The sequence below is a fragment of the Anabrus simplex genome, chromosome 1, assembly GCF_040414725.1.
Source record: "Anabrus simplex isolate iqAnaSimp1 chromosome 1, ASM4041472v1, whole genome shotgun sequence".
Taxonomy (NCBI): domain Eukaryota; kingdom Metazoa; phylum Arthropoda; class Insecta; order Orthoptera; family Tettigoniidae; genus Anabrus; species Anabrus simplex.
In genome coordinates, this window is record NC_090265.1 from 413,696,199 (window position 1) to 413,711,502 (window position 15,304).

A 15,304-nucleotide genomic window follows, 5' to 3' on the forward strand; every position below is an offset into this window, starting at 1 on the left:
ATCTCAACATTCTGAGTTAACATGCAAAGTCAATTGGAAGACACAATCACAATATACATGTCAATTGTAACAGGTTAAATTTAACATGTTGGTGTTTTAAATTTTAATCTGTGGTGACCGGCATTAAAGTCACTCGGCTGCGCTCGGGGAAGATCTGACGGCTAGGCTCAGCCGAGCACGGGTGAGATCTGTCCGCTATGTTCTACTGGGGAGCCTTAAGATAGTAATGAAATATCAGTGTCCAAATATTAGGCAATACCATCATTAAAATTACTAACTAGTACATTTTTGTTATGGCTTTTGTAATATTGAATATTCCAATAGCAATGGTACACCAGTATTCAAATATTACTACAATGTGACATAAACTTGAGACATGTTTCGGCATTAGAGATGTCGAAAGAGATGCACTGGCGTTGAATCCAACCTAGCTAAAAACAACGATATTGTGTATATAATTCAAGGGCTTACAATTACTTTATACAGTAGTCGACAGGTTAGATTATTTTCCACGTATTCGCTAACTAGAAAGCAGCTGGCAAAATTTACATTAGATGCCATTGAAGCAGTCGAAGAATATAGTATTCAAGTTTTTACTAGTCTTTTTAAGTCCCACCGACACAGACAGGCCCTATGGCCACGATGGGATAAAAAAGGGCTAGAAGTGGAAAAGAAATGGCCTTGGCCACAATTAAGGTACAACCTCAGCATTTGCGAAACCGCGGAAAAAAACATCTACATGGCTGCCAACAGCGGAGTTCGACCCAATGAAATCACTACTGATCTGCATTTAGAGCAGTCGCCCAGGTAGCAGATTCCATATCTGTTATTTTCCTAGACTTTTCTTAAATGATTGCAAAGAAATTGGAAATTTATTGAACATCTCCCGTAAGGTATTCAAATTCGTAACTCCCCTTCCTACAAATGAATATTAGCCCCAATTTGTCCCCTTGAATTCCAAATCTCCAGAATAGGATCTCAATGCTGCGCTGCCCTAACCGCACGGCCAACTCACTCAGTTGTTTAGAGAGAGAATAGAGAAGAGAGTAGAGAGGTGCCAGTTCTTAAGAAAGGAACACAGTTTGACCCCAGTGATTACAGGCCACTATGTATAGTATCTTCACTTGCAAAAGTACTTGAAAGAGTAATAAAAAACAAGTCTTGAATTTCCCAATTAAAACACATTTCTTCTTCAAATTTCAGTATCAATCAATCAATCAATAAATCAATCAATCAATACTGATTGCCTTCCTACCCAAACATAGTACACTTTTAGTTGCTTTTGACATAGCAGCTGGTCTTTTCATAGACCTTGCAAGGGCATTTGACACAATTAACCAATTCATACTACTTAATAAACTAGAAAATGTAGGGATTAGAGGAATAGCCTTTTAGTCGTTTAAAAATTACTTTACTGATAGGAAGTTATATGTTAATATCAATGAAACTAAAGGGCCCATCCACAATGTTAAACATGGCGTACCACAAGTGTCAGTGCTGGGACCATTCCTCTTTCTAATATTTATTAATAATGTAGGTTATCTAGAGTTGACTGGTAAGATATTCCTATTTGCAGATGATATATTTATACTTTATGACAGCAGTTGCGAACAAAAGATTATGGAGTATATGAAAAAAGATCTCGACATACCAACATCATGGCTGAACAAAAATAATCTAGTAACAAGCACCTCAAAACAAAAAACATGCTATTCCATAAACCAACACAAATTATCAATACCTGCAATGTAGTAAAAATTGGCAATGAACCCAATGAAACAGTAAAGCAGTTTCCATATTTAGGCCTGGCTTTAGACAATAACTTAAATTGGAATGAACATACCTCAGATGTAAAGAAAAAATTTATTAGTGTAATTGGAGCACGAAAAAGATTGAATGACTATGGAATAAACAACCAACACTTAAGAAACATATATACCTCCCTCAAACATTCACACCTTATGTACATGAATATAATATGGGGAAATTGTACACAGGAAGCCGTAAAAGAACTAGAAATACTCCAAAAGAGAGCTTTAAAATTATGTATGGATATGATTTACTAAAACTACCTGTGGAAGTTTTTCAGGAAACAAACATATTACCAGTATAATGCCAGATTAAATACTCTCAAGCTTTATTTATGTCCAGGTATAAATATAATATGACTTCTGTTAAAACAGATCTACGATAAGCAAGGATATTCACACCCACAACACAAGATCAGCAAAACAGTTTTACAAAGATCCCACAAACACTAAGAAATATGGTGTTAAAAGCATGTCTTATTCAACAAGCACAGCCTTTAACAATCTACCTCCAAAATTGAAACAAATCAATAAGTTGTGCATATTTAAAAAAGAAGTACGCAGGTACTTCCTTGAACAGTATGATGGGGAATAAATCAATAACTACTGTGTACCTATTTATCCAACTACGTTTAATTTATTTTGAATATCTTCTTTTTTTTCGTGTAAACTAATGATATTATGATGTAAATCAATATTTGTAAAACATGCCTTGATATATATGTAGGCCTATGCCTCATCTGTTAACTAAAACTAAAAGCTGCTAAGCTGTGATTGTTAAGGGTGGTCCCTCCTTGAGCCACTAGCACACTGGGACATTCTATAACCAATAAATAAATAAATAAATAAATAAATAAATAAATAAATAAATAAATAAATAAATAAATAAATAAATAAATAAATAAATAAATAAATAAATAAATACTAGCCACTGATTAACTTACAAAAAATTAATAAAGAACGAAAATAATCGAAACCGGCTTTTAACCTATTAGGTCGTGTTACGTACAGTACATTTAGTACGTATTGAAGAAATGTTACGTACAGAACAAAACTGGCCAACCAGACACCAGTGGTATCCGAAACCACAACCTCCCGATTTCGCGTCGTTTGGTACGTAACACTACCTAATAAGTTGAAAGTCGATTTCGATTACAATGCGGTCGTGAAAATTCAATATTCAACGAAAATAATGTTTAGGAAGCAAATACGTAAATAATTACATAAACCGGCAACAACTAACGCAACTAACACACTAACACTCCGAATAATATCACAAATGCGAATGAGAGCAAGCAAACCAGCGTGGCGATATCTTCCTTAAATGGGGCATGACTGTTATCGTTGCCAAAGCAACAGACTATTTTCGAGCAGCGTTAGTCAAGTTTATCCAACACCACCTATCGAGAAGGCCTCGAAATACGATTCATGACGTCACAGCGCTAAGGCCGAGAACACCCCATGGGCTTACGTCATGAAATTCTTAACATACGCTTTTAGACCGGATTATTTCAGTTCGAATCTACAGTGAGCTACCACACACAATTACAGTTGGTTCAATCTTTATTTTTACCAAGCAATTACCGTACCAAAACATGTAAGCTGTATTACTGATCATTTTTTACGTAAGGACTATTCGTCAAAAACAACCATAGTTTAATAACGAAATTTTACACAAATTGGTACTCTGCTATCCCTATACTTCGTTTGGTACCGGTAGTTTCCAAAATATGCATACTCTGTCCAAGAGAAAAGTGAAATTATTAGTAACCCAGTGAATTTTCATTAGCTACTGATGAATTCATAGGCTAAGATAGTTTACAAAGCAATTTCAAAACAAGAACAGCAGCAACTTAAAACACACTAACTATAAGAATGGCATGCACAATCAACGACTTCACATATTTGCCTTCATAACAAAATACAGTACATGACACACAAGCTTACCAGTGAAACAAGAACAACTTAAAACACACCAACTAAAAACTGCCATGCGCACTCAATCATACTATAATGACCTTATCATGAATGAAATCCAGCTGGGGCTTACATGGCATAGACATCAAGTTTAAAATCCCAATTACTGACAGTTGAGGAGAGGATTTACAGAAACAAATCAGATAATTTTATTTACAAACTAGTTGTCTGCTTTTACGTTTAGTCATAATTCTTACACTAAAAGGAGTATATACTCTATTTACAAAATGATTGTCATAATCAGCGCTAAACTCTATTCTTCTTTTATGCTAGGCGTGAGTTTTAGATTTAGCATCATCATTGAAGTCCTTTACAAAATGATTAATCAATATATTGCTAGCTGTATGAAGAATGTTCCGTTGAATGAGATCTTTCGTATGACAGGGGCACTTGTGGCGCATAAAAATGTCAGAGGACAAACATTTCATAGTTACTTGTAACAACACATTCAACTGAGAGGCATGATGTATAAACTGTTCTAAAATCCTTCTGTAATAGCTTATTCATTATAATGAATCAGTATAATGTGCACAGTACCACATCACTGTGCGGATGACACAATCCTCCCCTGCAATTTGCATTTATTAAGCTTGAATGGGCAGCAGCACTATCACCTCTTTCATTGCTGATAAAAACTTCACAGTAGTTGCAGCTGAATCGTTTCATTATACAATAGGAACAGAATCCACTGATGTAATGTAATAGAGGCCAATATTCTTCTTCAATCCCATCCACATCATTTTCATCTGCTGTACATTACACACATACACCAACATCACACTCCTTGTCTTCTGCACAATCAGCAATAGCAGCATCCACTTTCAAAACAGACTAAAGTCACAATCTATTTTCAACTTCATATATTTGACTGAGGGCCGGTTCTACCATCTGCTGGTATAAAGTGGCTGGCAGCTGCCCGGGAGGTAAACTACCTGGGGGTGTAAAGCAGCTGGTACTTTGCGTTGCGTCCAACCACCTCCGCGCAAGCGCTGGGTAGCTACCAGGAGCTACCGATATACGGAGTTAGCTAGACTGATTTTCAGCGACTTCTCGCTTTCGAGTGTGGTGCTATCTATCGTCAGATATATGATGCTCATTTCGATTGTCTTATTTTCCTGTGCTTGCATCTGTTGATTATCTTCAAAAAGCCTAATAAGGGGAGTCTTAAGAGTCATGGACAACGATTTATGTCAAGCTTTCGTGATTTTAATCTATGAGCTTCATAATAAATACCTAATTGGGATTAAAATCTCGAGATCACAATTTCTTATGCCAGTTATAACCTGTCATGTAAGGCAGCGTTTTTGGAAAGTATTCTCGTAGTAGATTGGTCAAGTCGCTCGCTCCGTAATAGAAGGTACGCAGATTTTCATCGTCTTTCTAATTTACATTTTTAAAAATATTTTCGTTCCCTGCCGTTGTTCGTAACTCTTTTTCACGCGCTTCCATATACGTATATACACTCAACATCTTCCTCACGGACTTATTGACTTTGAGCATTCTATCTGCAGTCTTCTGTGAACTGATTATCTCCACGATACTCTATTTGCAACTAGCTCTGAGACCTCGTTTAGTTCCAGATGCTTCCATTTATTTATAATGCATTTCATTCTAATGTTTATGAAGATAAAGTTTGGAAGGCACCGTACTGTTAAAGAAATAATCGGGGTAAATCTCCATCATAGGAAGAGGAATTCGGGAATGGAACAGTTTCCAATTTTTTCGAAATCATTCACAAGAATACTGTGTAAATAACTGATGAGGAATCTGCTATCTGGGCGACAGTCCTATACAGTATGCTATATTAATCGTAACATCACTTTCTATAAGTAGCACACATATAAAGCATTTTCCTAGTAGACATAATATTGTGATTAAACATTTCAATGAAATATGTTATTAACAAAAGAACGTATGAAAAGAGGCGTACAGATTAATACAACGCTAATAATGAAAAACAATCGTCATAATGAAGACTCGCACCTGCAAACCTCGTAGTATGAACTGCGCGCGTTAGCCATTACGCTACGAGGTAGCTTGGGGTAATGCGAATACATAGAAATAAGTTATACCTGGTGTTTGAAAACTGAAAGACAAGAATATTAAATCTCATTTGAAATTACTTCCAAATAGGTTTCCATTTTATATCCTTTTAGAGTTTCTTTGCGAAAGCTTGACGTATAAAATGTGTTCCCTACGCTATCAATGCGAGAGGCGGGTGTGACGGTTGCAACTCTAAGTAAGCATTAATGTTGAAAATCCTGCAATGCAGTATCGATCACTGTTACAGTATAATTCTTTTTTCAGTATACTAAGCTAATTTGAGTTGTATGTCACCAGAAATACGGCTAATAAAGTTCAGCTCTCAAAACTTGCCCGGCAGGTAAAGTCTTATCGGGTCCTTGAAGTGGCCGATAAATTACGCGCCGGGTAACGACGATTTATGCTGCCGATAGCGCTACCTGGAAGTGGTCGAACGGAAATATCCTTTTACGCCGAGGGCAAGTTACGCGCTACTTTACCAGTAGGTGGTAGAACCGGCCCTGAGATATATATTGTACTGACTACCAGCAAGATGTCGATATTTACCAAACCGAGCTTCCAAGTTATATGTCTGCACTTTTCCAGGCAAGAAAAAGCTGTGACCTTTATCAGTGAGAATATAATATGCAATTTCTGAAAAACCCTTTGTAGAGAGAGTCAATTCATTGTGTGTCTCTTTACTGAGTCTTCCACAAGAATTACTCAATATCCAATTATCTCCTTACAAAGGAAAAAAGTGAATGTATCCTCCTAATTCAGTACAATATCTTATAATTCCAATTATCTTACCATTGCACTAACTTCTCCAAATACACAATATGGCATGAGAGTGTGGTTATAGGCTCTTGAAAAGGATTCCTGAGTCGTTTACCTTTCCATGGGATTTTGATATTTACTATGTCTCACCACGTACAGATTATTTCTATAAAATTTGCCGTACTTTCCCAGCATTTCAAGTTCTTCTTAGGACCTATTTCCTTCAGGGCAATAGCTAGTGGATGATTAAAATTTTTCAATATCAAAGGAACATTTTGGGGTTCCAAATTCGTTGGATACAAAACTTTCAACGTCAGGGAGAACCCATATTTTAGAAGATTCTTTTCTTCTAATGAATGCAGATGTTTCAACACGCTAAAACATGCAACATGCATCTTATCATAGTCAGTTATGACTGAGAAATAGAGTTGCTAGTCATTTACAATTAACCAGTTATTTCGAACACATTTTTAACTGTGGACGGTATTTATGATAAAGAAGAGCTTTCTGTTCTTGTCTTTGGGATGGCTGTAATCATGTTTCAGTTCAGGTGGATCACTAAGAAGAGTTGCTTTCCTGTTCAGAGCATTGTTATCTACAATAACTGCTACTACTTCACAGCCTATTTCTTCCAAACCAAGCATTATTGTTTTCAGAGTGCTAAATAATTCCCCACCATGAGTATTAATGACAGGTACAATATGAGCAACATCTTTATAATGTGAAAGTACACTATGGATCATGAAATCATATGCACTTGTGGCACGTTCATCACTGTTGATCACAGTACCTACTACCCCGCCTTGTTTAAAATCTAACTGGGGTTAGATAGGAACCTCATCCATTGACAATAATACTAATTTGTCTTCTGGAGAGAGTAATGGAAACTCACTCTTCATAAGGAGCAGATAATTGCCATTCTATTCTTGCAGAGGGTTTGTTGCAAGCCTTGAGAAAGTTACTTTCAACGTACGTGGAGCAGGAAGAGTTAAGTTACCAGATCCTCGAATAAATTTGTAACAATGGGTTGAAATTGATTGAGCTAATGAAGAAAATACCATAAGCTTCCAGGAATAATTCTTCACCCTCTTCTTAGGTAGCAAGAGTAACTGTTCTTTAAAGAAATTCAACATATTTTTCTTCTCAGGAAACTTATTTTCTACGTGTTGAAATTAAAAATCAAGAACAAACAAAGTTTCTTCTATGTCCTGGCTGCTAGACATAGTAGAAGATACATACAGAGAATGTGCATTCTGTATTAATTTTTCAGTTTCTGTACGATTCTCAACATGCTTGGGCAATGACACCACTTTACAGCGTTTAACTTCTACATTGTTTCAGCTTTAATTCCTCAAGGTCTTTAAATGTTATTGCCTCAGCATGTTCACGATATGTACGTAAACTGTCAGTAAATAACATTTTATAATCACTGGTTTTCAAATATACGCCGCCTGTTTTCTGGATTTTCTCAGGAGGCAGTACGGGTTCCAGAGAGATATTGAGGGCAGTTTGGAAACTGTGATGGAACTGCAACTAAAATACTTAAAATTAGTTGTTACACAGTTGCACTGAAACTGACATTCTATTGAGATGAGCTGATTGACAGGCCATCCCGTTGCGAGCCAAGTACCGGAACTGGGTCGAGCGGTCAAGGACATCTGAGTTACGTCACAGCGGAGAGCTCATAATGCAGCGGAATGTTGGAGAAGGGACGAGAGATTTCTGGAATAATTTGTACCCTTACAAGATAGGATGAATCGTATTCTAGTATTATTTTTAACCAATAGAAATCCTAATCCGTAGATTACGTCACTTCCTTCCTTGTTCGTTGGTCAAGAGATCGAAAATTAGAATATTCAGTGAGAGAACGTCGAAGGGAGAAGACGAGTAGAATTCTTACATTACATTACATTATGTAGAACAGAACAGTCAGTGAAGGAACATTGAAGAAATAGGTCGAGACGAACATTATATTATTCACTGGGCAAACGTCGAAGGGAGAAGTTGAGTTGAGTTAGAACTGTGTGGGAACACAGTATTGTTAATTTCCCACTGCTGCACATTCTAGTACGTTCTGTGGAAAATGTCAAGACACAAACGTGATCGAAGTGATAGGTCTGGAAACTTCGAGTACCTTCTACCTCATTTTCTGAACTTTACTTGGGATATTCCTAACAAGCATTTTGGTCTTTGAATTCGTGAATTATTCCACGATTTCACGGGAACTATTTCATTCCAGAGTATATTTGGAGGAATTTAAGCCGTCGTGAAGAGAACATTTCTTCGAGTGAAAGTGTAAAGGCGTATGATAGAGATTTCAACAGGGTGTGAGTGAGTGAGTGAGTGAGTGAGTGAGTGAGTGAGTGAGTGAGTGAGTGAGTGAGTGAGTGAGTGAGTGAGTGACAGTTCGAGTAATTAACGAAGTGTTAAGCCACTGTAGTACACCTAAGCCAAGGATTAACACGAAGTAGATGCAATACATTATTCAGTACTACCAGAGGAATAGCACTGCGAATGTTGTATATCGTTGCGCCATTTAAGAATGATAGTGCACAAATTAGTGAAGTAAAACAGGGATAACCGCGTAGTAACCTCTCGAGAACACATTGGTCTTGGTGAAAGACATAGTTGTAGTTATAGCCATAGTTATTGTCTTTAGGGTTAATAATAATAATCTTATAATTCAACAACAAATTAAATGTGTTACGATTTAGAGGTGATTCCATGAGTATGAGTGTATGTGTTCTCCGAAGTATTCGTGATTATACGTGGTTGTGATGGTTAAAATTCATCTCATTGTGATCATTTGTCTTCGAATTATATTTCTATTCGTTTCTATGAGTTGTGTATGTCATTACTGTAGGGTCTTCTACAGAATCCGAGGGTTCGAGATTGTACAATAATAAAAACCCAACGGCGATAAATATATTTCCGTAAACTTGATGGGATTGTACAGCCGTGAGATATTTTGCGCCAGTGTAATCTATGTCCTTAGGATTTTTTTGTTGAATTCTATGCATATTCGCATTGTGATGATTCTGATATAGCCGGATTTAGGATTTGTGGTTGATTATGATTATGCTCTATTTTTCAGTTAATCATTAATTCAGTTAACGGAAAGATTATTGGTGGTTAAACCGGGGAATACAATCAAGCGAGATCTGAGAAGGAAGAGAATAAGCCAAAGTATATGAATAAAATCCAACATTATAGGAAACATATCTGAATGAATTTGCGTGAAATCTAAAATGATGGTAACCTGTTATGTAACAGACTGGCCATTAGAAATTAAAGGAAATTTAACGATCTGGAAATGCAAGAATCGAAGAGCGACTGAGTAACTTAATTTATTAATTATCAATTAATATGTGTGTAAAATATAGTAGAAATGGAGCCATGAGGATAATAAATCATAATCTCAGTTAATTTATTGAAATTAATAAAATAAAACTTTGTAAACCATTTAAAGAATACAGAGTAGGGATAAATGGTAACATAAAATGAGAACAGGAGTAAAATTTTACCAATAATTGACTAAGAAAAATAGAGGCCAAGCCATGATATAAAAATGAGCATAACTAAGAAGTTTATATAATGCCTAAACATTTCAATACTTGCTGATTTATCAATCTTTGTAAATGTACAGTAATAATATCGGCATATGTTGTAATAGGAGTTAAGAGAGAAATTAAATAAATAAACAAATAAATAAATTTGAATAAACTAATTAAATTAACAGACAGGAAAGTGATCGAAAGAAGATTATACTTGGTAAAGTGATCTACTCAACTGATCTATTTCAAGGTGATGTGTTATGGGCCAACAGATATGATTTGGATACCTTATTATTGATTGTAATACGCATTTTCACTAATGTCCATTAATTTGTTTGATTTTATAGTCATGTTGATTCGACATTGATACCAGAAGAAGTATTTGAGGATAATGGAAACGAGAAATATTCAATCGCGTCTCAAACTCATTAAAATGGTCACAAATTAGAAGTTTAGCTTTCACACGCAATGTCTTAGGATACTGTCACAGTCCATGATAAAGTTCAGAGATACGTTAAAATGACAAAGTCCCCAATACCGGTTACTGATAAATGAAATACTTGACACTTCAATTCACAATTTCTATTATAACTTCACTCGGTTAACACACTCGTAAATATTATATAACAACGATTTAGTTGGATAAAATTTTAGAACATTTCCTTTGACGCGACGCGGCAGAAACTTTACTTCCGACGTCTTCGCACAATTTCAAAATGTTCGAGTGTAACTTCTACGTCCTCGCGGATCGCGACGGAGCATACTGTCCTTCTGTCATAATCGCAGAACGCACTGGACACTGGCTATACTCTCAGTTCGTTGAGTTATTTATACCCGTCTGCGTGCAGCCCTTGGAGTCAGCGAGGAAGGGGTGATAACACTTACCAAACTTTAACTTGTTATATCTTGGAAAGCACTGGACGGATTGATCTCAAATTTGCATAGTTGTACTTTCAGAATATGGGCTATAATTTAATGCTTGCCTCATGTTAATTAATGGAGGCCTTAAACAGTTTAAAAATGGTTTCGAGAGAATTCTAAGGGGAGGGAAGCTACAGGCAGTGCTGACGTCACTTGACCTTGCTTCACCCATGCAGTCTCCCTGCGCAGTACAGTGAGAACGAGAACCTTCTCTCGCACAGCTGTTTGTGCATCGGAACTTAGCCGTTCGCTCATGACCTATGCCTTCCTGGTACAATACGTATATTTTCATTAACAACAATTAGTTAATATTATTTATTTGTTACTGATAATATAATTCAAAATAGTTTTATGTAAGGAATATATTTGTTGGTATTGCCATTTCCTACGGACAAGCCCGACACTACATAAGGAAATGGGTACAAAAGAAACAAACGAAAAACTGGAAAAATGCTCCAGAATGAAGGCTTGCAAAGGACTTGATAAAAGGATCAAACAAGAAGCATACTAAAGAAATGTTGAAACTCAGCAGAGAAAATATAAGATGGGTAGTAGGATTGTTGACAGGACACTGCCATCTGAAAGAACACCTGTATAGAATTGGAGTAATAAGAAACAATGTATATAGGAAATGCAACGAAGCAGAGGAATCAGCTGAACACATACTTTTCGAATGCGAGAAGCTGGCTTGAATCAGGCTCTCCACTCTAGGACTACCGGGTAAGAGAGAGAAAAATGCAAGAAAATCCAATAAGAACAACCTGCAGGTTTGCAAAGGGAGCAGGTATATCTAGGTGGGAATGAAGGAAAAACATGGTAGCAAAGGATCTTAGAGGTCGACGCTAATTAGGAACTCTAATTAGGAGGCTCCATTACGAAAAGAAGAAGAAGAAGGGTCTATTTTGATATTGTTGTGAAAGCACACTGTTAGTTACATTTCTTAATGTGGCTACTTAGAAGATGCCACAAAGAATTAAAGAGAAAAGTTTCTTAAGTGGGGTTCTTCCACTATTAGAATATGCAAACAATGCCAAGTGGGAAGATATAGAGGAACAGAAACTAAACTTTAACAGGATGAAGTAGCAAGCGCTTGTACTCCACACCTGGGAAACTGGAGCTTGAAGGTGATGATGTATGGTTGTAAGAAATTTGTAAAATTTACTTTGAACAGGAATCCTCTGGAAGCAAATTTAAGTTACGCAAATGACACCGCACTTTTCTTTCAAATTTCTGATCATGGCTTAACAGTTGCAGAACTCTTAATTTGAGCCACTAATGACTGACACTTTCAGCAGTACTACCATTTAGCAACAGGGAAGCTGCAAATCAACAATCTGGAGAGCAGATTTAGCTGTTACCTGCAGCTTTCAGGAAGGTAATTATCATATATCAGTCACACAGTTCCTGGAGTGTGATTAAAAAAAATCATACCATAGTACATCATGCTTGAAAATTTCATGTGATTTGACCTTTTTTTACAATAGAAACAGGAGTGTACCACTGACCCTTTAGGATGAGAGATTATCTTTATTGCTGTCGCCCAGGTGGCTGATTATACTTTCACTAGAAATACTGTTATAAGTCTCAATTAATACAGTATGTGGTATTGATAACATTAGCCAAAAGATTAATTAATTATAATACAATGTAGTGGAACTGAGGCTGTACTTGTATTTTGGTATTGTTGATCTTGAAGGATAGCCTATATCCATTACGGTAGTGGTTGGCGAATTTGCTTGAATCTTATTATCTCATGCTTGGCAGAAAAAAAGAATACCCTTCAATATCAGCTCACTGTCAGTTCTGCCTATGGAATTACATAACCTCTTCTATAACCTAGAGGTACTGAGTTTGATGGGATTATATTCAACCTTCTCATTGTCACTTTTTTCTGACTTTCTGATACAGATTCAAGCAAATTCACCAACCACTGATGGATATACCCATCAAGATCAGCAATACTGGAATAAAAGTACAGCCTTAGTTTCACTACCTTGTACTATAATTAATTACCTTTTGGCTAATTTTATCAATCCCGTAGGTCTATACTGTATTAGTTGAGACTTAAAGTGAAAGTACAATCTGCCACCTGGGCAACAGCACCTAATGCAGATCACTGATTATTAGTGCAATTCTTATTGATTAATCAAAGTGTATATCGGTATCTGAGGTAAAGTAGGTAAAATAGGGCATTCATTCCAATATATGAGGTTACAATACTCGATGCAATATTGAACAGGAATATACAATATAAACGTCAAATATAATATTAAAAAATACACAAATTTTTTTACACATTTATTTATATATGGCCTGTACATTTTAAAAGACTGGGCTTTCTTTAAACGGGTTGTAGATCACATGTACCACTCGGGGATATAACAACAGTGACAATCATTGAGCTCCAGAGACCGAAAGCACTATCCAATATCTTCTCACAAGCAACGGGCAGTAGATCACATGTACCACTCGGAGATATAACAACAAACAGTAAAAATCATTGAGCTCCAGAGACGGAAAGCACTATCCAGTATCTTCTCACAAGACATTCTCAACACACGAATCACGTTTATATACACATATGCTAATACTCTGAGCATAAAATAATAGAAATAGTGCTGACTATGTGAAGCTGCAGTAGGTGAAAATAAACATACAGCAATGTTCTTCAGAATAGTTCAGTTCAGATCAGTTAGTTATCTGAACTACTCGATTCATGATGGCGGCGAACGCCATTCGGAAAGCTTCGACTTGCTCCGTAAGGTTTCGGTAAAGCTTCAGAGTGGAGCCGTAGTACGTCCCGTCAGGGGCTAACGTCGAGTCTCGTATACATTCCGGTTACGACCCGTACATGAGTATTTTTTGAGTATAAATTACATTTAATTACCACGCGTAATGTTCTGAGCACGCCTGATTTGTTTACCGTCAGCGGAGCAAGCAAACGAGTGAAGGACAGGTGTGAGCTGTGACGTAGCCACAGGGGCTAGCTAGACCGCCCGCCCGTCACAACACGTGTTCCCAGCCTGGACTCGTATATTCTAGATTCCACGTCACATCTTCCAGATTGTTCGACGGGGAAATTTTGTAACTCCCGTAATAATTACGCTAGCGGCTTGAGCGATATGTCATCTTGTTTGGGATCACCTGAATGTCGCAATGCTCGAGTTTGAAGTAAATCCATCGAGGGACTCAGGAGATATTCAGTCAAGCCGTATTGTGACGTAGACGTCCCGGATCGAATAAAAGGAGGGCCCACTGTAGCCTGTTCACTCAGTTACAGCTGAGTAGTCAGCGTGGATACTCTCGCTGCTACTATCGTCGTGTAGTGACAGTCCCGACGGGGAACTCTGTAATTTTCTAAGTATTCATAAAGTGAACTTGTATTTTTCTTCGAGTGTGGGAGAACGAATTTTTCCAAGTATTCTCAAGTGGACTTGCAATATTTCGAGTGTTAAAGAACATTTTCTAAGTCTTCGTAATTGAACTTACAATATTTACGGGTGTTCGAGATTGGAATTTTTCCAATTATTCATGAAATGGACTTGTATTATTTACGTGTGTTAAATTCATAATTGGACTTGTGTTATTTACGTATGTTAAAGAACGAATTCTTCATAAATTGAACCTGCAATATTTGCGAGTGTTAAGAGACTCATTCCTCTAATAAACTTTTGTTTTTCGTACATGTTCACTCAAAGACTTGTACATTCGCCAGTGTTGATTCAAAGACTTATAAATTTCGCCAGTGATAGACTGTAAATTTATTCATGTGGATGGACTTGTGTTTTTCGTCCGTGTTCATTCAAAGACTTGTACCTTCGCCAGTGATGAACTTTAAATTTGGTCATACTTTCATGAGAAGGGACTTGTGTTATTTTTGCCAGTATTTATTCACAGATGAGGACTTTGCTAGTGGTGAACTTTGAAAGTACTCATAATCTTCGTATACAGAGACATATCATTTTACGAGTGTTAAATTTTGAAAGTCTTGACGAATAATAACCAGTGACTTCACCAATAGGTTAATCACCCAAGTTTTTTATGAACTCAGATTTATCAGTGCTGCGAGCGACCTTGGAGACATCAACCCTCTCAGTCACATTGGACTGAGGTAGTAAATGTCTATCTGCAACATCACCAGGATCATCGGGGTTCAACCTGGGCCTCGAAAGTTCGAGGCATCTCTAGCTTCTATCAACCCAGACAGTCCAGCCGCTTCTGTACGGAGTCCCTGGAATCTTCTGG